General features: G+C 46.5%; 1 protein-coding gene across 1 annotated transcript in view; it reads right to left on the bottom strand.

The window, feature by feature from the left end:
* The window catches only part of ldlrad4a (low density lipoprotein receptor class A domain containing 4a), a 50,652-nt gene that overhangs the window by 4,662 nt on the left and 19,344 nt on the right, over positions 1-26,646 (bottom strand). The window lies entirely within an intron of this gene.

Genomic DNA, 26,646 nt, shown 5'->3' with positions numbered 1-26,646 from the left:
TCTGAGGTATATACTGGGTCTGAGGTATATACTGGGTCTATACTGGGTCTAAGGTATATACTGGGTCTGAGGTATATACTGGGTCTATACTGGGTCTGAGGTATATACTGGGGCTGAGGTATATACTGGGTCTATACTGGGGCTGAGGTATATACTGGGTCTATACTGGGTCTGAGGTATATACTGGGTCTATACTGGGTCTGAGGTATATACTGGGTCTATACTGGGGCTGAGGTATATACTGGGTCTATACTGGGTCTGAGGTATATACTGGGTCTGAGGTATATTCTGGGTCTATACTGGGTCTGAGGTATATACTGGGTCTGAGGTATATACTGGGTCTATACTGGGTCTGAGGTATATACTGGGTCTGAGGTATATACTGGTTCTTAGGTATATACTGGGTCTATACTGGATCTGAGGTATATACTGGGTCTATACTGGGTCTGAGGTATATACTGGGTCTGAGGTATATACTGGGTCTATACTGGGTCTGAGGTATACTGGGTCTGAGGTATATACTGGGTATATACTGGGTCTATACTGGGGCTGAGGCATATACTGGGTCTGAGGTATATACTGGGTCTGAGGTATATACTGGGTCTATACTGGGTCTGAGGTATATACTGGGGCTTAGGTATATACTGGGTCTATACTGGGTCTGAGGTATATACTGGGTCTATACTGGGGCTGAGGTATATACTGGGTCTATACTGGGTCTGAGGTATATACTGGGGCTGAGGTATATACTGGCTCTATACTGGGGCTGAGGTATATACTGGGTCTATACTGGGGCTGAGGTATATACTGGGTCTATACTGGGTCTGAGGTATATACTGGGTCTATACTGGGTCTGAGGTATATACTGGGTCTATACTGGGGCTGAGGTATATACTGGGTCTGAGGTATATACTGGGTCTATACTGGGTCTGAGGTATATACTGGGTCTGAGGTATATACTGGGTCTATACTGGGTCTGAGGTATATACTCGGATGGTATCGCGCCGTCCCAACCTTCGCTCTCTCTCCCCCGCTACTCTCTCCTCTTCCATCCTATCATCTCTTCCCTCTGCTCAAACCTTCTCCAACCTATCTCCTGATTCTGCCTCCTCAACCCTCCTCTCCTCCCTTTCTGCATCCTTTGACTCTCTATGTCCCCTATCCTCCAGGCCGGCTCGGTCCTCCCCTCCCGCTCCGTGGCTCGACGACTCATTGCGAGCTCACAGAACAGGGCTCCGGGCAGCCGAGCGGAAATGGAGGAAAACTCGCCTCCCTGCGGACCTGGCATCCTTTCACTCCCTCCTCTCTACATTTTCCTCCTCTGTCTCTGCTGCTAAAGCCACTTTCTACCACTCTAAATTCCAAGCATCTGCCTCTAACCCTAGGAAGCTCTTTGCCACCTTCTCCTCCCTCTTGAATCCTCCTCCCCCCCTCCTCCCTCTCTGCAGATGACTTCGTCAACCATTTTGAAAAGAAGGTCGACGACATCCGATCCTCGTTTGCTAAGTCAAATGACACCGCTGGTTCTGCTCACACTGCCCTACCCTGTGCTCTGACCTCTTTCTCCCTCTCTCTCCAGATGACATCTCGCGTCTTGTGACGGCCGGCCGCCCAACAACCTGCCCGCTTGACCCTATCCCCTCCTCTCTTCTCCAGACCATCTCCGGTGACCTTCTCCCTTACCTCACCTCGCTCATCAACTCATCCCTGACCGCTGGCTACGTCCCTCCCGTCTTCAAGAGAGCGAGAGTTGCACCCCTTCTGAAAAAACCTACACTCGATCCCTCCGATGTCAACAACTACAGACCAGTATCCCTTCTTTCTTTTCTCTCCAAAACTCTTGAACGTGCCGTCCTTGGCCAGCTCTCCCGCTATCTCTCTCAGAATGACCTTCTTGATCCAAATCAGTCAGGTTTCAAGACTAGTCATTCAACTGAGACTGCTCTTCTCTGTATCACGGAGGCGCTCCGCACTGCTAAAGCTAACTCTCTCTCCTCTGCTCTCATCCTTCTAGACCTATCGACTGCCTTCGATACTGTGAACCATCAGATCCTCCTCTCCACCCTCTCCGAGTTGGGCATCTCCGGCGCGGCCCACGCTTGGATTGCGTCCTACCTGACAGGTCGCTCCTACCAGGTGGCGTGGCGAGAATCCGTCTCCTCACCACGTGCTCTCACCACTGGTGTCCCCAGGGCTCTGTTCTAGGCCCTCTCCTATTCTCGCTATACACCAAGTCACTTGGCTCTGTCATAACCTCACATGGTCTCTCCTATCATTGCTATGCAGACGACACACAATTAATCTTCTCCTTTCCCCCTTCTGACGACCAGGTGGCGAATCGCATCTCTGCATGTCTGGCAGACATATCAGTGTGGATGACGGATCATCACCTCAAGCTGAACCTCGGCAAGACGGGGCTGCTCTTCCTCCCGGGAAGGACTGCCCGTTCCATGATCTCGCCATCACGGTTGACAACTCCATTGTGTCCTCGTCCCAGAGCGCTAAGAACCTTGGCGTGATCCTGGACAACACCCTGTCGTTCTCAAATAACATCAAGGCGGTGGCCCGTTCCTGTAGGTTCATGCTCTACAACATCCGCAGAGTACGACCCTGCCTCACACAGGAAGCGGCGCAGGTCCTAATCCAGGCACTTGTCATCTCCCCGTCTGGATTACTGCAACTCGCTGTTGGCTGGGCTCCCTGCCTGTGCCATTAAACCCCTACAACTCATCCAGAACGCCGCAGCCCGTCTGGTGTTCAACCTTCCCAAGTTCTCTCACGTCACCCCGCTCCTCCGCTCTCTCCACTGGCTTCCAGTTGAAGCTCGCATCCGCTACAAGACCATGGTGCTTGCCTACGGAGCTGTGAGGGGAACGGCACCTCAGTACCTCCAGGCTCTGATCAGGCCCTACACCCAAACAAGGGCACTGCGTTCATCCACCTCTGGCCTGCTCGCCTCCCTACCACTGAGGAAGTACAGTTCCCACTCAGCCCAGTCAAAACTGTTCGCTGCTCTGGCCCCCCAATGGTGGAACAAACTCCCTCACGACGCCAGGACAGCGGAGTCAATCACCACCTTCCGGAGACACCTGAAACCCCACCTCTTTAAGGAATACCTAGGATAGGATAAAGTAATCCTTCTCACCCCCCTTAAAAGACCTAGATGCACTATTGTAAAGTGGCTGTTCCACTGGATGTTATAAGGTGAAAGCACCAATTTGTAAGTCGCTCTGGATAAGAGCGTCTGCTAAATGACTTAAATGACTTAAATGGATCTGAGGTATATACTGGTTCTTAGGTATATACTGGGTCTATACTGGGTCTGAGGTATATACTGGGTCTATACTGGGTCTGAGGTATATACTGGGTCTATACTGGATCTGAGGTATATACTGGGTCTATACTGGGTCTGAGGTATATACTGGGTCTATACTGGGTCTGAGGTATATACTGGGTCTATACTGGGTCTGAGGTATATACTGGGTCTATACTGGGTCTGAGGTATATACTGGGTCTATACTGGGTCTGAGGTATACTGGGTCTGAGGTATATACTGGGTATATACTGGGTCTATACTGGGGCTGAGGCATATACTGGGTCTGAGGTATATACTGGGTCTGAGGTATATACTGGGTCTATACTGGGTCTGAGGTATACTGGGTCTGAGGTATATACTGGGTCTATACTGGGGCTGAGGCATATACTGGGTCTGAGATATATACTGGGTCTATACTGGGTCTGAGGTATATACTGGGTCTATACTGGGTCTGAGGTATATACTGGGTCTATACTGGATCTGAGGTATATACTGGGTCTATACTGGGTCTGAGGTATATACTGGGTCTATACTGGGTCTGAGGTATATACTGGGTCTATACTGGGTCTGAGGTATATACTGGGTCTATACTGGGTCTGAGGTATATACTGGGTCTATACTGGGGCTGAGGCATATACTAGGTCTGAGGTATATACTGGGTCTATACTGGGTCTGAGGTATACTGGGTCTGAGGTATATACTGGGTATATACTGGGGCTGAGGCATATACTGGGTCTGAGGTATATACTGGGTCTGAGGCATATACTGGGTCTGAGATATATACTGGGTCTATACTGGGTCTGAGGTATATACTGGGTCTATACTGGGTCTGAGGTATATACGGGGTCTATACTGGGTCTGAGATATATACTGGGTCTATACTGGGTCTGAGGTATATACTGGGTCTATATTGGGTCTTTTTATTTTTTATTTTTTATTTCACCTTTATTTAACCAGGTAGGCTAGTTGAGAACAGGTTCTCATTTGCAACTGCGACCTGGCCAAGATAAAGCATAGCAGTGTGAACAGACAACACAGAGTTACACATGGAGTAAACAATTAACAAGTCAATAACACAGTAGATAAAAAAAGGGGAGTCTATATACAATGTGTGCAAAAGGCATGAGGAGGTAGGCGAATAATTACAATTTTGCAGATTAACACTGGAGTGATAAATGATCAGATGGTCATGTACAGGTAGAGATATTGGTGTGCAAAAGAGCAGAAAAGTAAATTTTAAAAAAACTGTGGGGATGAGGTAGGTGAAAATGGGTGGGCTATTTACCAATAGACTATGTACAGCTGCAGCGATCGGTTAGCTGCTCGGATAGCTGATGTTTGAAGTTGGTGAGGGAGATAAAAGTCTCCAACTTCAGCGATTTTTGCAATTCGTTCCAGTCACAGGCAGCAGAGTACTGGAACGAAAGGCGGCCGAATGAGGTGTTGGCTTTAGGGATGATCAATGAGATACACCTGCTGGAGTGCGTGCTACGGATGGGTGTTGCCATCGTGACCAGTGAACTGAGATAAGGCGGAGCTTTGCCTAGCATGGCCTTGTAGATGACCTGGAGCCAGTGGATCTGGCGACGAATATGTAGCGAGGGCCAGCCGACTAGAGCATACAGGTCGCAGTGGTGGGTGGTATAAGATGCTTTAGTAACAAAACGGATGGCACTGTGATAAACTGCATCCAGTTTGCTGAGTAGAGTGTTGGAAGCAATTTTGTAGATGACATCGCCGGGTAGGATAGTCAGTTTTACTAGGGTAAGCTTGGCAGCGTGAGTGAAGGAGGCTTTGTTGCGGAATAGAAAGCAGACTCTGAGGTATATACTGGGTCTCTATTGTGTCTGAGGTATATACTGGGTCTGAGGTATATACTGGGTCTATACTGGGTCTGAGGTATACTGGGTCTGAGGTATACTGGGTCTGAGGTATACTGGGTCTGAGGTATATACTGGGTCTGACGTATATACTAGGTCTCTATTGGGTCTGAGGTATATACTAGGTCTCTATTGGGTCTGAGGTATATACTAGGTCTCTATTGGGTCTGAGGTATATACTAGGTCTCTATTGGGTCTGAGGTATATACTGGGTCTCTATTGGGTCTGAGGTATATACTAGGTCTCTATTGGGTCTGAGGTATATACTAGGTCTCTATTGGGTCTGAGGTATATACTAGGTCTCTATTGGGTCTGAGGTATATACTGGGTCTCTATTGGGTCTGAGGTATATACTGGGTCTATACTGGGTCTGAGGTATATACTGGGTCTCTATTGGGTCTGAGGTATATACTGGGTCTCTATTGGGTCTGAGGTATATACTGGGTCTATACTGGGTCTGAGGTATATACTGGGTCTCTATTGGGTCTGAGGTATATACTGGGTCTCTATTGGGTCTGAGGTATATACTGGGTCTCTATTGGGTCTGAGGTATATACTGGGTCTCTATTGGGTCTGAGGTATATACTGGGTCTCTATTGGGTCTGAGGTATATACTGGGTCTCTATCCTTATTGATGTTGGTCCCACCATTGTTGATATATGTATACCTTGTAGAGGTCGACCGATTATGATTTTCAACGCCGATACCGATTATTGGAGGACCTAAAATGGCTGATACCGATTAATCGGATGATTTTTAAAAATTTATTTATTTGTAATAATGACAATTACAACAATACTGAATGAACACTTATTTTAACGTAATATAATACATCAATAAAATCAATTTAGCCTCAAGTAAATAATGAAACATGTTCAATTTGGTTTAAATAATGCAAAAACAAAGTGTTGGAGAAGAAAGTAAAAGTTCCTGGCTCAGAACATGAGAACATATGAAGGCTGGTGGTTCCTTTTAACATGAGTCTTCAATATTCCCAGGTAAGAAGTTTTAGGTTGTAGTTATTATAGGAATTATAGGACAATTTCACTCTGTACCATTTGAATTTCATTAACCTTTGACTATTGGATGTTGTTATAGGCACTTTAGTATTGCCAGTGTAACAGTATAGCTTCCGTCCCTCTCTGGGCTCGAACCAGCAACACAACGACAACAGTCACCATCGAAGCAGCGTTACCCATGCAGAGCAAGGGGAACAACTACTAGAAGGCTCAGAGCAAGTGACGTTTGAAATGCTATTAGCGCGCACCCCGCTAACTAGCCAGCCATTTCACTTCGGTTACACCAGCCTCATCTCGGGAGTTGATAGGCTTGAAGTCATAAACAGAGCCATGCTTGACGCACAACGAAGAGCTGCTGGCAAAACTCACGAAAGTGCTGTTTGAATGAATGCCTACCACCGCTCAGTCAGATACTTAGATACTTGTATGCTTGCATGCTCAGTCAGATTATATGCAACGCAGGACACGCTAGATAATATCTAGTAATATCATCAATATCATCATGTGTAGTTAACTAGTGATTATGATTGATTGGTTTTTATAAGATAAGTTTAATGCTAGCTAGCAACTTACCTTGGCTTACTGCATTCGCGTAACAGGCGGTCTCCTTGTGGAGTGCAAGGTTGCAAGATTGGATCCCCCGAGCTGACAATGTGAAAATCTGTCGTTCTGCCCCTGAATAAGGCAGTTAACCCACCGTTCCTAGGCCGTCATTGAAAATAAGAATGTGTTCTTAGGTATGAACACAATATATATTTTTTTAAATCAGCAAATCGGTGCCCAAAAATACAGATTTTCGAATGTTATGAAAACTTGAAATCGTCCCTAATTAATCGGCCATTCCGATTAATCGGCTGACCTCTAATACTGGGTATGAGGTATATACTGGGGCTGGGGTTCCTGTGTGGGTATATACTGGGGCTGGGGTTCCAGTGTGGGTATATACTGGGGCTGGGGTTCCAGTGTGGGTATATACTGGGGCTGGGTATCCTGTGTAGGTATATACTGGGGCTGGGGTTCCTGTGTGGGTATATACTGGGGCTGGGGTTCCAGTGTGGGTATATACTGGGGCTGGGGTTCCAGTGTGGGTATATGGGGCTGGGTATCTGGGGCTGGGGCTGGGGTTCCTGTGTGGGTATATACTGGGGCTGGGGTTCCAGTGTGGGTATATACTGGGGCTGGGGTTCCAGTGTGGGTATATACTGGGGCTGGGTGTATCCTGTGTAGGTATATACTGGGGCTGGGGTATCCTGTGTAGGTATATACTGGGGCTGGGTATCCTGTGTAGGTATATACTGGGGCTGGGTATCCTGTGTAGGTATATACTGGGGCTGGGGTATCCTGTGTGGGTATATACTGGGGCTGGGGTTCCAGTGTGGGTATATACTGGGGCTGGGTATCCTGTGTAGGTATATACTGGGGCTGGGTATCCTGTGTAGGTATATACTGGGGCTGGGTATCCTGTGTAGGTATATACTGGGGCTGGGTATCCTGTGTAGGTATATACTGGGGCTGGGTATCCTGTGTAGGTATATACTGGGGCTGGGTATCCTGTGTGGGTATATACTGGGGCTGGGTATCCTGTGTGGGTATATACTGGGGCTGGGTATCCTGTGTAGGTATATACTGGGGCTGGGTATCCTGTGTAGGTATATACTGGGGCTGGGTATATATTTGGGGCTGGGTATCCTGTGTAGGTATATACTGGGGCTGGGTATCCTGTGTAGGTATATTCTGGGGCTGGGTATCCTGTGTGGGTATATATTTGGGGCTGGGTATCCTGTGTGGGTATATATTGGGGCTGGGTATCCTGTGTGGGTATATATTTGGGGCTGGGGATCCTGTGTGGGTATATATTTGGGGCTGGGGATCCTGTGTGGGTATATATTGGGGCTGGGTATCATGTGTGGGTATATATTGGGGCTGGGTATCCTGTGTGGGTATATATTGGGGCTGGGTATCCTGTGTGGGTATATATTGGGGCTGGGTATCCTGTGTGGGTATATATTTGGGGCTGGGGTTCCTGTGTGGGTATATATTTGGGGCTGGGTATCCTGTGTGGGTATATATTGGGGCTGGGGATCCTGTGTGGGTATATATTTGGGGCTGGGTATCCTGTGTGGGTATATATTTGGGGCTGGGGTTCCTGTGTGGGTATATATTTGGGGCTAGGTATCCTGTGGGTTCCTGTGTGGGTATATATTTGGGGCTGGGGATCCTGTGTGGGTATATATTTGGGGCTGGGGTTCCTGTGTGGGTATATATTTGGGGCTGGGGTTCCTGTGTGGGTATATATTTGGGGCTGGGGTTCCTGTGTGGGTATATACTGGGGCTGGGGATCCTGTGTGGGTATATACTGGGGCTGGGGTTCCTGTGTGGGTATATATTTGGGGCTGGGGTTCCTGTGTGGGTATATATTTGGGGCTGGGGTTCCTGTGTGGGTATATATATTTGGGTCTGGGGATCCTGTGTGGGTATATATTTGGGTCTGGGGTTCCTGTGTGGGTATATATTTGGGCCTGGGGATCCAGTGTGACTCAGGTGGTAGAGAAACCCCCTCTCCACCAGGCGCGTCATCAGAGCATGGCTGTCTGGAGTGTTTACGGACATATTCAATCTCTCTCTATCCCAGTCTGTTGTCCCCACCTGCTTCAAGATGTTCACCATTGTTTCTCTACCCAAGCAAGTTTAGAAAACCAAGGTGACTGAATGAAATGACTATCTCCCCACAGCACTCACCTCTGTCATCATGAAGTGCTTTGAGTCTAATCAAGGCCCATATCACCTCCACCTTGCTCGACGTCCTAGAGTAAACCCTCTACAATTTGCATACCGCCCCAACAGATCCACGGAGGACGCATTCGCCATCACACTGCCCACTGCCCTATCTCATCTGGACAAGAGGACCTACAGTATGTAAGAATGCTGTGAATCGACTGCAGCTCAGCCATCAACAACATAGTGCCCTCCAAGCTCATCACTAAGCTAAAGGACCCTAGGTCTGAACCCCGCCCTGTGCAAATGGGTCCTGGACTTCTTGATGGGTGGTGAAGGTATGCAACACCACTTTCACACAATTCAGGTCAACGCAAGCGTCTTTGCTTATTAAAGGAATATGGCTGGCTGGCTGGCTGGCTGGCTGGCTGGCGAGCGTGTGTGTGCGTGTGTATGTGTGTGTATGTGTGTGTATGTGTGTGTATGTGTGTGCGCGTGTGTGTATGTGTGTCTTGGAGAATGCAGCAGGAGAGGAGAGGCATTACATAAGACCCTCTCTAACTTCTTTATGTGAGCTCAGATACTGAGAAAAGTACACACATACACACGCACGCACATACGCAGACAAGTACATACACGCACGCACGCACGCACGCAAACACACACACACACAAACACACACACACACACACACACACACACACACACACACACACACACACACACAGTGAACCTGGCTGAGGCTCTGTTTAGGCTGCAGAATCAGATCTATATTTCATGAAACCATTTTCTGTTTCCTCTCTTAGGCCTGCCGTTTCATAACAGAAAGAAAACAGCTGTGCTCACGATCTGACCGGATAGGAGGGAGGGAAACCAAGTCAGTTGCATAACTGAATGTATTCAACCGAAATGTGTCTACCGCATTTAACCCTCTGAATCAGAGAGGTGCAGGTGGATTGCACGTCATTGGCGCCCAGGGAGCTGTTGTTTTGAGGGTTAACTGCCTTGTTTTGAGGTTTAACTGCCTTGTTTTGGGGGTAATTGCCTTGTTTTGGGGGTAACTGCCTTGTTTTGAGGGGGTGACTGCCTTGTTTTGGTGGTTAACTGCCTTGTTTTGAGGTTTAACTGCCTTGTTTTGGGGGTAATTGCCTTGTTTTGGGGGTAACTGCCTTGTTTTGAGGGGGTGACTGCCTTGTTTTGGTGGTTAACTGCCTTGTTTTGAGGGTTAACTGCCTTGTTTTGAGGTTTAACTGCCTTGTTTTGGGGGTAATTGCCTTGTTTTTGGGGGTAACTGCCTTGTTTTGAGGGGGTAACTGCCTTGTTTTGGTGGTCAACTGCCTTGTTTTGAGGTTTAACTTCCCTGTTTTGGGGGTTAACTGCCTTGGAGAAAGGGTGATCTGAGGGGGAGGAGGGAGAGGAGAAGGGGAGATCTGGGGGGATGAAGGAGAGGAGAAGGGGAGATCTGGGGGAAGGAGAGGAGAAGGGGAGATCTGGGGGAAGGAGGGGTAGGAGAGGAGAAGGGGAGATCTGGGGGAAGGAGGGGGAAGGAGAGGAGAAGGGGAGATCTGGGGGGATGAAGGAGAGGAGAAGGGGAGATCTGAGGGGGAGGTCTGACTGGGGAGGAGGGAGAGGAGAAGGGGAGATCTGGGGGGAAGGAGAGGAGAAGGGGAGATCTGAGGGGGAGGAAGGAGAGGAGATATGAGGAGGGAGGAGGGAGAGGAGAAGGGGTGATCTGGGGGAAGGAGGGGAAGGAGAGGAGAAGGGGAGATCTGAGGGGGAGGAAGGAGAGGAGAATGGGAGATCTGAGGGGGAGGAGAAGGGGAGATCTGACTGGGGAGGAGGGAGAGGAGAAGGGGAGATCTGAGGGGGAGGAAGGAGAGGAGAAGGGGAGATCTGAGGGGGAGGAGAAGGGGAGATCTGACTGGGGAGGAGGGAGAGGAGAAGGGGAGATCTGAGGGGGGAGGAAGGAGAGGAGAAGGGGAGATGTGGGGGGGGAGATCTGAGGGGGGAGGAGGGAGAGGAGAAGGGGACATCTGAGGGGGAGGAAGGAGAGGAGAAGGGAAGATCTGAGGGGGGAAGATGGAAAGGAGACAGGGTGATCTGACAGGGGAGGAGGGAGGGAGGGAGAGTGAGGAAGCCCAGGATTGGAGGCTGAGACTGGAGAGGAGGAGACTGAGACAGCCAAACACAGCCAGCTAGCTGTATGCCTCCAAACCCTCTACCGCCACATATCACCCTGTGACACACAGTCACACACTAAAACGTCCCAAAAATCCCCCATGCAAAACTACACACACACACACACTAAAACGTCCCAAAAATCCCCCATGCAAAACTACACACACACACACACTAAAACGTCCCAAAAATCCCCCATGCAAAACTACACACACACACACACTAAAACGTCCCAAAAATCCCCATGCAAAACTACACACACACACACACACTAAAAACGTCCCAAAATCCCCCATGCAAAACTACACACACACACACACTAAAACGTCCCAAAAATCCCCCATGCAAAACTACACACACACACACACTAAAACGTCCCAAAAATCCCCCATGCAAAACTACACACACACACACTAAAACGTCCCAAAAATCCCCATGCAAAACTACACACACACACACACTAAAACGTCCCAAAATCCCCCATGCAAAACTACACACATACACACACTAAAAACGTCCCAAAAATCCCCCATGCAAAACTACACACACACACACACTAAAACGTCCCAAAAATCCCCCATGCAAAACTACACACACACACACACTAAAACGTCCCAAAAATCCCCCATGCAAAACTACACACACACACACACTAAAATTGTACCTAAAATGTCCCTGCCAAACCTCTGTCTACCACATGTTTAAACCTCGACTGTCTACCACATGTTTAAACCTCGACTGTCTACCACATGTTTAAACCTCGACTGTCTACCACATGTTTAAACCTCGACTGTCTACCACATGTTTAAACCTCGACTGTCTACCACATGTTTAAACCTCGACTGTCTACCACATGTTTAAACCTCGACTGTCTACCACATGTTTAAACCTCGACTGTCTACCACATGTTTAAACCTCGACTGTCTACCACATGTTTAAACCTCGTCTGTCTACCACATGTTTAAACCTCGACTGTCTACCACATGTTTAAACCTCGACTGTCTACCACATGTTTAAACCTCGACTGTCTACCACATGTTTAAACCTCGACTGTCTACCACATGTTTAAACCTCGACTGTCTACCACATGTTTAATGCCAAACTTCAACCCACATTGCCATGTAATGGGATCATCTTATAAGGGGGAGGCCAGGCAGACAGGCAAACAGACAGACAGGCAGGCAGACAGACAGACAGACAGACAGACAGACAGGTAGGCAGACAGGCAAACAGACAGACAGGCAGACAGACAGACAAACAGACAGACAGGTAGGCAGACAGGCAAACAGACAGACAGGCAGACAGACAGGCAAACAGACAGACAGGTAGGCAGACAGACAGACAGGCAAACAGACAGACAGGCAGGCAGACAGACAAACAGACAGACAGGTAGGCAGACAGGCAAACAGACAGACAGGCAGACAGACAGGCAAACAGACAGACAGGTAGGCAGACAGGCAAACAGACAGACAGGTAGGCAGACAGGCAAACAGACAGACAGGCAGACAGACAGGCAAACAGACAGACAGGTAGGCAGACAGGCAAACAGACAGACGGGCAGGCAGACAGGTAGGCAGACAGACAGACAGACAGACAGGTAGGCAGACAGGCAGACAGGCAAACAGACAGACAGGTAGGCAGACAGGCAAACAGACAGACAGGTAGGCAGACAGGCAAACAGACAGACGGGCAGGCAGACAGGCAGACAGGTAGGCAGACAGGCAGGCAGACAGGCAGACAGACAGACGGCCAGGCAGACAGGCAAACAGGTAGGCAGACAGGTAGGCAGACAGGCAGACAGACAGACGGACAGGCAGACAGGCAGACAGGTAGGCAGACAGGTAGGCAGACAGGCAGACAGACAGACGGCCAGGCAGACAGGCAAACAGACAGACGGCCAGGCAGACAGGCAAACAGACAGACGGGCAGGCAGACAGGCAAACAGACAGACGGGCAGGCAGACAGGCAAACAGACAGACGGGCAGGCAGACAGGCAAACAGACAGACGGGCAGGCAGACAGGCAAACAGACAGACGGGCAGGCAGACAGGCAAACAGACAGACGGGCAGGCAGACAGGCAAACAGACAGACGGGCAGGCAGACAGGCAAACAGACAGACGGGCAGGCAGACTTCCAGACAGACAGACAGGTAGGCAGACAGGCAGACAGACAGACAAGCAGAAAGACAAGCAGACAGAAAAGCGAGTCCTCACATCATCATGACTGTGCTGCTTTAGTTTATTCTCCTTTCTACCCCCTCCCTCCCCAATGAGACTCAGACTGAGGGACATGACTGAGATCACCTTACCACAAGCTAACCTCAACCTTGCATCCTAAATAACCAACCAGCCTTACAACCACATATTGGTTTGCATAAATAATAACAGAGAGTAGCAGCAGTGTGTGTGTCGGGGGGGTAGAAAGGGGGCAATGCAAATGGTCTGGTTAGCTGTTCCGGAGTCTTACGGCTTGGGGGGTAGGAGCTATTTAAAGGCCTCTTGGACCTAGACTTGGCGCTCCGGTACCGCTTGCCGTGCAGTGGCAGAGAGAACAGGCTATGACCAGGGCGGCTGGAGTCTTTGACCATTTTTAGGGCCTTCCTCTGACACCGCCTGGTATAGAGGTCCTGGATGGCAGGAAGCTTGGCTCCAGTGATGTACTTGGCCGTTCACACTACCCTCTTTAGTGCCTTCCGGTCGGAGGCCGAGCAGTTGCCATACTAGGCAGTGAAACAACCAGTCAGGATTAGAGGTCGACCGATTATGATTTTTCACCGCCGATGCCGATTATTGGAGGACAAAAAAAACAGATACCGATTAATCGGTCGATTTTTAACATCTATATATATATATATATACACATTTTTGTAATAATGACAATTGCAACAATACTGAATGAACAATTTTATTTTAACTTAATAAAATACATATGGGCTTTTGGATGGGTGTTCTTAAGGTGATTCCACAGGTTGGTGGTATGTTTTGATTTAGCCGTTGCTGACCCCATGCTTACATCTTTATCACAAATAAGACACCTTGCTTTCCCTGGTGCCAATTCCATGTAATAGTCCCACACTGGTGCTCTGCTTTTCTCTGCCATCTGTAAAACACACACACACACACACACACACACACACACACACACACACACACACACACACACACACACACACACACACACACACACACACACACACACACACACACACACACACACACACACACACAGCTCTGAAGTGACAATGATACTGAAGAGTCTGCTTAGGAGACAAATACTCTCAACTGTTTGAATAAAAATAGAGTTCAAGTTACCTGTGATGAATGTTGAAAACAAAAACTGTCATTTCTATATGCAGGAAATCCTATTTTAATAATGGACATGGTAAGAATTGACTACCAAAGTGCGAGTCATAATTCCCATGACACCTTCTAGCAAAATCTGAAAAGCGGTTCCTTCATTTATTCCATAGGATATTTTTATATTCACTTAAAATAAGGTCTGTTTTTCGTGTAGGCTTACACCACCTTGCCAATTTTATAACTGTAGATATCCATAGGACAAGGTAACTCTGATCAATATTGGCTAAATATAAGCCAAGATCATTTTTTTGTAGAGTGGATTTAAGAAAATATGTTGACAAACGTTACCTTATCCTAGTGAGATCTACACGGGTATCACAACGCAGAGGTGGTTTAAGCCTGAACGAAACACAGATTTGATGTAGATCAAGACATTCTCTATGGAAGACATGAACAGAGGTGGTTTAAGCCTGAACGAAACACAGACCTTATTGGAAGTAGATCAAGACATTCTCTATGGAAGACATGAACAGAGATGGTTTAAGAACGAAACACAGACCTTATTGGAAGTAGATCAAGACATTCTCTATGGAAGACATGAACGGTAAAATAATGAATTGGAACCAAGACATTCTTTGAACAAGTTCAAGAACGAAACACAGACCTTATTACAGGAATTATAAGACATGAACGGTCAAATAATGAAGGAACTATTTCAGGAATTATAACTCTAAAACCATATACCTTTGACTATTACGAGCCTGCTGCTGCCTACCACCCCTCAGTCAGACTGCTCGCGGTCCTAGGAAACTATGCAGTTTTTAGTTTTTTTACGTGTCATTTCTTACATTGGTACCCCAGGTAGGTTTCATCTTAGGTTTCATTACATACAGTCGGGAAGAACTACTGAATATAAGAGCAACGTCAAATCACCATCAGTACGACCAGGAATATGACTTTCCCGAAGCGGATCCTGTGTTCTGCCTGTCACCCAGGACAACGGAATGGATCCTGTGTTCTGCCTGTCACCCAGGACAACGGAATGGATCCTGTGTTCTGCCTTTCACCCAGGACAACGGAATGGATCCTGTGTTCTGCCTTTCACCCAGGACAACGGAATGGATCCTGTGTTCTGCCTTTCACCCAGGACAACGGAATGGATCCTGTGTTCTGCCTTTCACCCAGGACAACTGAATGGATCCTGTGTTCTGCCTTTCACCCAGGACAACGGAATGGATCCTGTGTTCTGCCTTTCACCCAGGACAACGGAATGGATCCCAGCCAGGCGACCCAAAACAAAGACGTCGTAAAAGAGGGAAATGAAGCGGCCTTCTGGTCAGGCTCCGGAGACGGGCACATCGCGCACCACTCCCTAGCATACTACTCGCCAATGTCCAGTCTCTTGACAACAAGGTTGATGAAATCCGAGCAAGGGTAGCATTCCAGACATCAGAGACTGTAACATTCTTTGCTTCACGGAAACATGGCTCACTGGAGAGACGCTAACGGAATCGCTAACGCTAACGGAATTGGTGCAGCCAGCTGGACAGAAACAAACATCTTTCTGGTAAGAAGAGCGGCGGGGGCGTCTGCCTTATGGTTAACGAGACGTGGTGTGGTCACAACAACATGCAGGAACTCATGTCCTTCTGTTCACCTGATTTAGAATTCCTCACATTCAAATGTCGACCGCATTATCTACCAAGGGAATTCTCTTCGATTATAATCACAGCCGTATATATTCCCCCCCAAGCAGACACATCAATGGCTCTGAACTAACTTTATTTGACTCTTTGCAAACTGGAAACCACATATCCTGAGGCTGCATTCATTGTAGCTGGGGATTTTAACAAGGCTAATCTGAAAACAAGACTCCCTAAATTGTATCAGCATATCGATTGCGCAACCAGGGCTGGTAAAACCTTGGATCATTGCTATTCTAACTTCCGTGACGCATATAAAGCCCTCCCCTGCCCTCCTTTCGGAAAAGCTGACCACGACTCCATTTTGTTGCTCCCTGCATTCAGACAGAAGCTAAAACAAGAAGTTCCCGCTCAGGTCTGTTCAACGCTGGTCCGACCAATCTGATTCCACGCTCCAAGACTGCTTCCATCACGTGGACTGGGATATTTTCCGCACTGCGTCCAACAACAACATTGACAAATACGCTGATTCGGTGAGCGATTTCATTAGACAGTGCATTGAAGATGTCGTTCCCATAGCAACCATTAAAACATTCCCAAACCAGAAACCGTGGATTGATGGCAGCATTCGCGTGAAACTGAAACCGCGAACCACTGCTTTTAACCAGGGCAAGGTGACCGGAAACATGACCGAATACAAACAGTGTAGCTATTCCCTCCGCAAGGCAATCAAACAAGCTAAGCGTCAGTATAGAGACAAAGTAGAGTCGCAATTCAACGGCTCAGACACAAAAGGTATGTGGCAGGGTCTACAGTCTACAGTCAATCACGGATTACAAAAAGAAAACCAGCCCCGTCACAGACCAGGATGTCTTGCTCCCAGGCAGACTAAATAACTTTTTTGCCTGCTTTGAGGACAATACAGTGCCACTGACACGGCCCGCAACCAAAACATGCAGACTCTCCTTCACTGCAGCCGACGTGAGTAAAACATTTAAACGTGTTAACCCTCGCAAGACTGCAGGCCCAGACGGCATCCCCAGCCGCGTCCTCAGAGCATGCGCAGACCAGCTGGCTAGTGTGTTTACGGACATATTCAATCAACCCTTATCCCAGTCTGCTGTTCCCACATGCTTCAAGAGGGCCACCATTGTCCCTGTTCCCAAGAAAGCTAAGGTAACTGAGCTAAACGACTACCGCCCCGTAGCACTCACTTCCGTCAACATGAAGTGCTTTGAGAGACTAGTCAAGGACCATATCACCTCCACCCTACCTGACACCCTAGACCCACTCCAATTTGCTAACTGCCCAAATAGGTCCACAGACGATGCAATCTCAACCACACTGCACACTGCCCTAACCCATCTGGACAAAAGGAATACCTATGTGAGAATGCTGTTCATCGACTACAGCTCAGCATTTAACACCATAGTACCCTCCAAACTCGTCATCAAGTTCGAGACCCTGGGTCTCGACCCCGCCCTGTGCAACTGGGTCCTGGACATCCTGACGGGCCGCCCCCAGGTGGTCAGGGTAGGTAACAACATCTCCACCCCGCTGAACCTCAACACTGGGGCCCCACAAGGGTGCGTTCTGAGCCCTCTCCTGTACTCCCTGTTCACCCACGACTGCGTGGCCATGCACGCCTCCAACTTAATCATCTATTTTGCATACGACACAACAGTGGTAGGCTTGATTACCAACAACGACGAGACGGCCTACAGGGAGGAGGTGAGGGCCCTCGGAGTGTGGTGTCAGGAAAATAACCTCACACTCAACGTCAACAAAACTAAGGAGATGATTGTGGACTTCAGGAAAAAGCAGAGGGAACACCCCCCTATCCACATCGATGGAACAGTAGTGGAGAGGGTAGCAAGTTTTAAGTTCCTCGGCATACACATCACAGACAAACTGAATTGGTCCACCCACACAGACAGCGTTATGAAGAAGGCACAGCAGCGCCTCTTCAACCTCAGGAGGCTGAATAAATTTGGCTTGTCACCAAAAGCACTCACAAACTTCTACAGATGCACAATCGAGAGCATCCTGTCGGGCTGTATCACCGCCTGGTATGGCAACTGCTCCGCCCACAACCGTAAGGCTCTCCAGAGGGTAGTGAGGTCTGCACAACGCATCACCGGGGGCAAACTACCTGCCCTCCAGGACACCTACACCACCCGATGTCACAGGAAGGCCATAAAATTCATCAAGGACAACAACCACCCGAGCCACTGCCTGTTCACCCCGCTATCATCCAGAAGGTGAGGTCAGCACAGGTGCATCAAAGCAGGGACCGAGAGACTGAAAAACAGCTTCTATCTCAAGGCCATCAGACTGTTAAACAGCCACCACTAACACACACTCAACTCCAGCCACTTTAATAATGGGAATTGATGGAAATTGATGTAAAATATATCACTAGCCACTTTAAACAATGCTACTTAATATAATGTTTACATACTCTACATCTCACATGTACAGTGGGGCAAAAAAGTATTTAGTCAGCCACCAATTGTGCAAGTTCTCCCACTTAAAAAGATGAGAGAGGCCTGTAATTTTCATCATAGGTACACTTCAACTATGACAGACAGAATGAGAAAAAAAATCCAGAAAATCACATTGTAGGATTTTTTATGAATTTATTTGCAAATTATGGTGGAAAATAAGTATTTGGTCAATAACAAAAGTTTATCTCAATACTTTGTTATATACCCTTTGTTGGCAATGACAGAGATCAAACGTTTTCTGTAAGTCTTCACAAGGTTTTCACACACTGTTGCTGGTATTTTGGCCCATTCCTCCATGCAGATCTCCTCTAGAGCAGTGATGTTTTGGGGCTGTTGCTGGGCAACACAGACTTTCAACTCCCTCCAAAGATTTTCTATGGGGTTGAGATCTGGAGACTGGCTAGGCCACTCCAGGACCTTGAAATGCTTCTTACGAAGCCACTCCTTCATTGCCCGGGCCGTGTGTTTGGGATCATTGTCAGGCCTCTCTCATCTTTTTAAGTGGGAGAACTTGCACAATTGGTGGCTGACTAAATACTTTTTTGCCCCACTGTATATACTGTACTCGATACCATCTACTGCATCTTGCCTATGCCGTTCTGTACCATCACTTATTCATATATCTTTATGTACATATTCTTTATCCCTTTACACTTGTGTGTATAATAAGGTAGTAGTTTTGGAATTGTTAGGTTAGATTACTCGTTGGTTATTACTGCATTGTCAGAACTAGAAGCACAAGCATTTCGCTACACTCGCATTAACATCTGCTAACCATGTGTATGTGACAAATACATTTGATTTCATTTTTTTATTTGATTTAAACACACAGAAATACGAGCCTTAGGTCAAATCCTGGAATCTATCACCTCGAAAACAAAAATTTATTCCATTCCGTATTTTATCTAACGGGTGGCATCCATGAGTCTAAATATTCCTGTTACATTGCACAACCTTCAATGTTATTTCATAATTACGTAAAATACTGGCAAATTAGTTCGCAAAGCGGCCCAAACTGTTGCATATACCCTGACTCTGCGTGCAATGAACGCAAGAGAAGTGACACAATTTCAGTGGTAAATATTGCCTGCTTGAAAATAAAAGAAAGCCGCACACTCTTGGAGACTCAAAATTTAATACCAACGTTTCGACAGCCAAGCTGTCTTCATCATGCTAACCTGGATTTCTTTTAGCTAAATATACAGGTTTAAAAATATATACTTGTGCATTGATGTTTATGGTTAAGTACACATTGGAGCAACAACAGTCGTTGATTGATTGTTTTTTATAAGATAACGTTAATGCTAGCTAGCAACTTACCTTGGCTTACTGCATTCGCGTAACAGGCAGGCTCCTCATGAGGCAGGTGGTTAGAGCATTGGACTAGTTAACTGTAAGGTTGCAAGATTGGATCCCCCGAGCTGACAAGGTAAAAATCTGTCATTGAAAATAAGAATGTGTTCTTAACTGACTTGCCTAGTTAAATAAAGATGAAATAAATGTGTAAATGACATTATAAAAATCGGCAAAATCGGCGCCCAAAAATACCGATTTCCGATTGTTATGAAAACTTGAAATTAGCCCTAATTAATCGGCCATTCCCATTAATCGGTCGACCTCTAGTCAGGATGATATCATGCATGTTTCAGTGTTACTTGCATCGAAGCGAGCATAGAAGTTATTTAGCTCGTCTGGTAGGCTCATGTCACTGGGCAGCTCTTGACTGTGCTTCCCTTTGTAGTCTGTAATAGTTAGAAAGACCTGACACATCCTCAAGACAGGGAGAAGAGTCTTAGAATCGGCTTCCTATTTTGCAACCATGCATCCTTCACTCATGCTGCCAAACATACCCTCGTAAAACTGACTATATTACAGATCCTTCACTTCGGCGATGTCATTTACAAAATAGCCTCCAACACTCTACTCAGCAAATCGGATGCAGTCTATCACAGTGCCATCTGTTTTGTCACCAAAGCCCCATGTACTACCCACTGCGACCTGTATGCTCTCATTGGCTGGCTCTTGCATCATATTAGTCGCCAAACCCACTGGCTCCAGGTCATCTACAAGTCTTTGCTAGGTAAAGCCCCGCCTTATCTCAGCTCACTGGTCACCATAGCAGCACCCACCCATAGCACGCGCTCCAGAAGGTATATTTCCCTGGTCACCCCCAAAGCCAATTCCTCCTTTGGCCGCCTTTCCTTCCAGTTCTCTGCTGCCAATGACTGGAAGCAACAGCAAAATCACTGGAGCTGGAAACTCATATTTCCCTCACTAACTTTGAGCATCAGCTGTCAGAGCTCACAGATCACTGCAGCTGTACATAGCCCATCTGTAAATAGCCCACCCAACTACCTCATCCCCATATTGTTTTTTTTGTTGCTTCCTAGCACCCCAGTATCTCTACTTGCACATTCATCTTCTGCACATCTATCACTCCAGTGTTTATTCGCTAAATTGTAATTATTTTGCCACTATGGCCTATTTATTGCCTTACATCCCTAATCTTACCTCATTTGCACACACTGTATATAGACTTTTCTATTGTGTTATTGACTGTACGTTTGTTTACCCTCCTACCCTCCTACCAGCCTAGTGAACGTTATCTGGACCACTTCAGACCTACCCTCCTACATGCTGTAGAACAACATGGTATACATCACTAGGTGGTGGGAGAGACTTATAGTCCTCTAGACTTGACTGACTGGTGCTCTAAGCTTGTGAGACAGCGCGTCCTAAAAACAGCAGCTAGGCGTCCTTTACTGTGTGACAGCCTTTTTCCAATCAGACTAGAAACACTGGGGTCTCCCTCCTCTCTCCTACTGCCTCTGCCACCACCACAGTCACAAAGCAGGAAGGATAGAAAATGAGACACTGAAGGATCACAAACCAGGCTGGTAAAGCATACACCTGGTGGAAACCTGGTGAACATGATCAGTGTTCTATTCATTAATGCACACAGTAACAAAACATTTTGCAACACAAAAAGAGCAGTTCTTGGAGTCATTCCGTGTCTCAGTGTTTTTTTTAGATTTGATACGTAATGAACAGGACCCAGGTCAGCACCAACCCCAGGTATAGGGGGAGGGGCTGGCTAAACAGACCTATTCATCAAGCTGCGTCACGCTGAGTGAATGTCAACGGAGCTCTGGGTGTTGTCACCTAGGCAGAGCATGGCCACTGACTCCCTTCTTCTCTAATCTCAGATAAAGACTGACTGACTGACTGACTGAGTGGCTGGCTGACTCCTGGACTGACTGACTGGCTGGCTGATAGTGCTGGCTGGCTGGCTGACTCCTGGACTGACTGGCTGGCTGGCTGACTCCTGGACTGACTGACTGGCTGGCTGATAGTGCTGGCTGGCTGACTCCTGGACTGACTGACTGACTGGCTGGCTGGCTGACTCCTGGACTGACTGACTGGCTGGCTGATAGTGCTGGCTGGCTGACTCCTGGACTGACTGGCTGGCTGAGTGACTAACTGGCTGGCTGACTGTCTGGATGACTGACTGGCTGGCTGATAGTGCTGGCTGGCTGACTCCTGGACTGACTGACTGACTGAATGGCTGACTGGCTGACTGATAGTGCTAGCTGGCTGACTGACTGGCTGACTGACTTGCTGACTGACTGGCTGACTGTTTGACTGGCTGACCGACTGACTGACTGACTGACTGGCTGAATGGTATCAAAGACCTGCCTGGCTGACGGTGATAACACCCATGTAGAATATTGGCCTGTCACACAGTTCACACTGATTTATCTCTAGAGAAACCACAACTCCCTACTACATCACACAGTTCAGACTGGATCTGATTAATCTCTAGAGAAACTACAATTCCCTACTACATCACAGAGTTCAGACTGGATCTGATTTATCTCTAGAGAAACTACAACTCCCTACTACATCACACAGTTCAGACTGGATCTGATTTATCTCTAGAGAAACCACAACTCCCTACTACATCACACAGTTCAGACTGGATCTGATTAATCTCTAGAGAAACTACAATTCCCTACTACATCACACAGTTCAGACTGGATCTGATTTATCTCTAGAGAAACCACAACTCCCTACTACATCACACAGTTCAGACTGGATCTGATTTATCTCTAGAGAAACCACAACTCCCTACTACATCACACAGTTCAAACTGGATCTAATTTATCTCTAGAGAAACTACAACTCCCTACTACATCACACAGTTCAAACTGGATCTAATTTATCTCTAGAGAAACTACAACTCCCTACTACATCACACAGTTCAGACTGGATCTGATTTATCTCTAGAGAAACCACAACTCCCTACTACATCACACAGTTCAGACTGGATCTGATTAATCTCTAGAGAAACTACAACTCCCTACTACATCACACAGTTCAGACTGGATCGGATTAATCTCTAGAGAAACTACAATTCCCTACTACATCACACAGTTCAGACTGGATCTGATTTATCTCTAGAGAAACCACAACTCCCTACTACATCACACAGTTCAAACTGGATCTAATTTATCTCTAGAGAAACTACAACTCCCTACTACATCACACAGTTCAAACTGGATCTAATTTATCTCTAGAGAAACTACAACTCCCTACTACATCACACAGTTCAGACTGGATCTGATTTATCTCTAGAGAAACCACAACTCCCTACTACATCACACAGTTCAGACTGGATCTGATTTATCTCTAGAGAAACTGTGCAATGTGCACATTGAGCTCACAGAAGAAGAAAAAAACGAATTATATGGAATTCAAATAATTGAACCGACGTCGGTCAATTAGTTATTTAAAAACCAAATGTTTTGTTAATCGATGTGAAATGTCTCTATTCTTATGAAACTTTTATGAGTGCAATGTTTACTGTTCATGTTTATTTCACTTTTTATTATCTATTGCACTTGCCTTGGCAAAGTAAGCATATGCTTCCTATGCCAATAAAGCCCTTTGAGTTTAATTGAATTGAGCAAAGGGGAGTACTGGAAAGAGAGAGAGAGAGAGAGAGAGAGAGAGAGAGAGAGAGAGAGAGAGAGAGAGAGAGGCAGAGAGAGACTGGAGAGTCCAGAAAGAGAGAGGCAGAGAGAGTCAGAGAGAGACTGGAGAGTCCAGAGAGAAAGAGAGAGGCAGAGAGAGACTGGATATTCCAGAAAGAGAGAGAGAGTCAGAGAGAGCCTGAAGAGTCCAGAAAGAGAGAGAGTCAGAGAGAGAGACTGAAGAGTCCAGAAAGAGAGAGAGAGGCAGAGAGAGACTGGAGAGTCCAGAAAGAGAGAGAGAGTCAGAGAGAGACTGGAGAGTCCAGAGAGAAAGAGAGAGTCAGAGAGAGAGTACCAGAGAAAGACAGAGAGTCAGAGAGAGAGAATGGAGAGTCCAGAAAGAGAGAGAGATACTGGAGAGTCCAGAAAGAGAGAGAGAGAGTCAGAGAGAGACTGGAGAATCCAGAAAGAGAGAGAGAGAGTCAGAGAGAGACTGGAGAGTCCAGAAAGAGAGAGAGTCAGAGAGAGACTGGAGAGTCCAGAAAGAGAGAGAGTCAGAGAGAGAGACTGGAGAGTCCAGAAAGAGAGAGAGTCAGAGAGAGACTGGAGAGTCCAGAGAGAAAGAGAGAGGCAGAGAGAGAGTAACAGAGAAAGACAGAGAGTCAGAGAGAGAATGGAGAGTCCAGAAAGAGAGAGGCAGAGAGTCAGAGAGAGACTGGAGAGTCCAGAAAGAGAGAAGCAGAGAGTCAGAGAGAGACTGGAGAGTCCAGAAAGAGAGAGAGAGTCAGAGAGAGAGACTGGAGAGTCCAGAAAGAGAGAGAGAGAGAGAGTCAGAGAGAGACTGGAGAGTCCAGAGAGAGAGAGAGAGAGTCAGAGAGAGACTGGAGAGTCCAGAAAGAGAGAGAGAGACTGACGAGTCCAGAAAGAGAGAGAGAGACAGAGAGAGACTGGAGAGTCCAGAGAGAAAGAGAGAGTCACAGTGAGACTGGAGAGTCCAAAAAGAGAGAAGGAGTCAGATAGGGTTAGGGCTATTCATTGTACTGTGGTCGCAATCCCTAGGGTTGCTCTTTTAAGGGTGGGAGAGTTACGGATACAGGTATCCTGTGTCTGTGTGTATGTGTATCCTGTGTTGTTTTCTCTCCTTCTCCCCTCACAGGTGAAAATCATCACTCCCCAATCAGTCACCAATCAGAAGACACACCTCCTCCTGTTTCCTACCCAATCACAGTTATTTTCCCTTGGTTTAAAAACCCCATCAGTTGTTTGCTCTAGAGCTCAATCTCTCTGTAAATGCCATGTCTGTAGGTCTCTGTGTTTCACTCTCTCTTTGTGTATTAACCTCTCTTTTGTTTGAGCACCTCCATAGCACTTTGTCATCACCTGTGAGTATTGTTTTGGTTATGGTGTTTGATTCCTGGTGGGAAAAGGGGAAACCAAGACAAGTCGCCCATGGGCATACACTACCCGTAGGTAGACTTTGTTAACTTCTTGCGTCGAGCCATCCCGGATCCGGGATCGTGACTACAGCCTCAAGCTCATTACCATAACGCAACGTTAACTATTCATGAAAATTGCAAATGAAATGAAATTAATCTATTTGCTCTCAAGCTTAGCCTTTTGTTAACAACACTGTCATCTCAGATTTTCAAAAATATGCTTCTCGACCATAGCAAAACAAGCATTTGTGTAACAGTATTGATAGCTAGCATTAGCATTTAGCGTTAGCATTTAGCAGGCAACATTTTCACAAAAACCAGAACCATTCAAATAAAATAATTTACCTTTGTTCAGTTTTTCCTGAAAGATTATTTGTGCAGGAGAAATCGGTCCGTTTTCTGCGTCATGTTTGGCTACCAAAAAAAAACGAAAATTAATTCATCCAAACGCCAAACTTTCTTCCACATTAACTCCATAATATCGACTGAAACATGGTAAACGTTTAGAATCAATCCTCAAGGTGTTTTTCACATATCTCTTCATGATATATCATTTCTGGAAGTCTCCTCTCTCTCTCAATCACATGGATGAATGCGAGCAGCTTGGAGATTACGCAACAATTTCAACAAAGGACACCGGGCGGACACGTGGTAAATGTAGTCTCTTATGGCCAATCTTCCAATGATATGCCTACAAATACGTCACAATGCTGCAGACAACTTGGAGAAACGATAGAAAGGGCAGGCTAATTCGTGGCGCTTTCACAGCCATATAAGGAGACAATGAAAAACAGAGCGTCAAAAAAATAATTTGAGAGCGAGAAATTAGTCAGGTTGATTGAGGTAGTATGTACATGAATGTATAGTTAAAGTGACTATGCATATATGATAAACAGAGAGTAGCAGCAGCGTAAAAGAGGGCTTGGGGGAGGCACACAATGCAAATAGTCCGGGTAGCCATTTGATTTCCTGTAAAAACTGTTGAGAAACCTTTTTGTCCTAGACTTGGCACTCCAGTACTGCTTGCCATGTGGTAGTAGAGAGAACAGTCTATGACTGGGGTGGCTGGGGTCTTTGACAATTTTTAGGGCCTTCCTCTGACACTGCCTGGTGTAGAGGTCCAGGATGGCAGACAGCTTTACCCCACAGGCAGCTTTTCCACAACTACTACAACTATTATTGATGCCTTATTAATGTTAATGGTAATACCATTCCCACTAATACAACAACTATTATTGATGCCTTATTAATGTTAATGGTAATACCATTCCCACTAATACAACAACTATTATTGATGCCTTATTAATGTTAATGGTAATACCATTCCCACTAATACAACAACTATTATTGATGCCTTATTAATGTTAATGGTAATACCATTCCCACTAATACAACAACTATTATTTTATTTATATTTATTATTTATTTCACCTTTATTTAACCAGGTAGGCTAGTTGAGAACAAGTTCTCATTTACAACTATGACCTGGCCAAGATAAAGCAAAGCAGTTCGACACATACAACAACACAGAGTTACACATGGAATAAACAAGCATACAGTCAATAATACAATAGAAAAATATATAAACAGCATGTGCAAATGAGGTGAGATAAGGCAATAAATATGCCATGGTGGCGAAGTAATTACAATATATAGCAAGAGATACTGGGGTGCAAAGGA

This window comes from Oncorhynchus nerka, linkage group LG4 (assembly GCF_034236695.1).
Source record: "Oncorhynchus nerka isolate Pitt River linkage group LG4, Oner_Uvic_2.0, whole genome shotgun sequence".
In the NCBI taxonomy this organism is placed as follows: domain Eukaryota; kingdom Metazoa; phylum Chordata; class Actinopteri; order Salmoniformes; family Salmonidae; genus Oncorhynchus; species Oncorhynchus nerka.
Note: the sequence above shows the minus strand (reverse complement) of the source record. Positions and strands in the feature narration are given on the sequence as shown.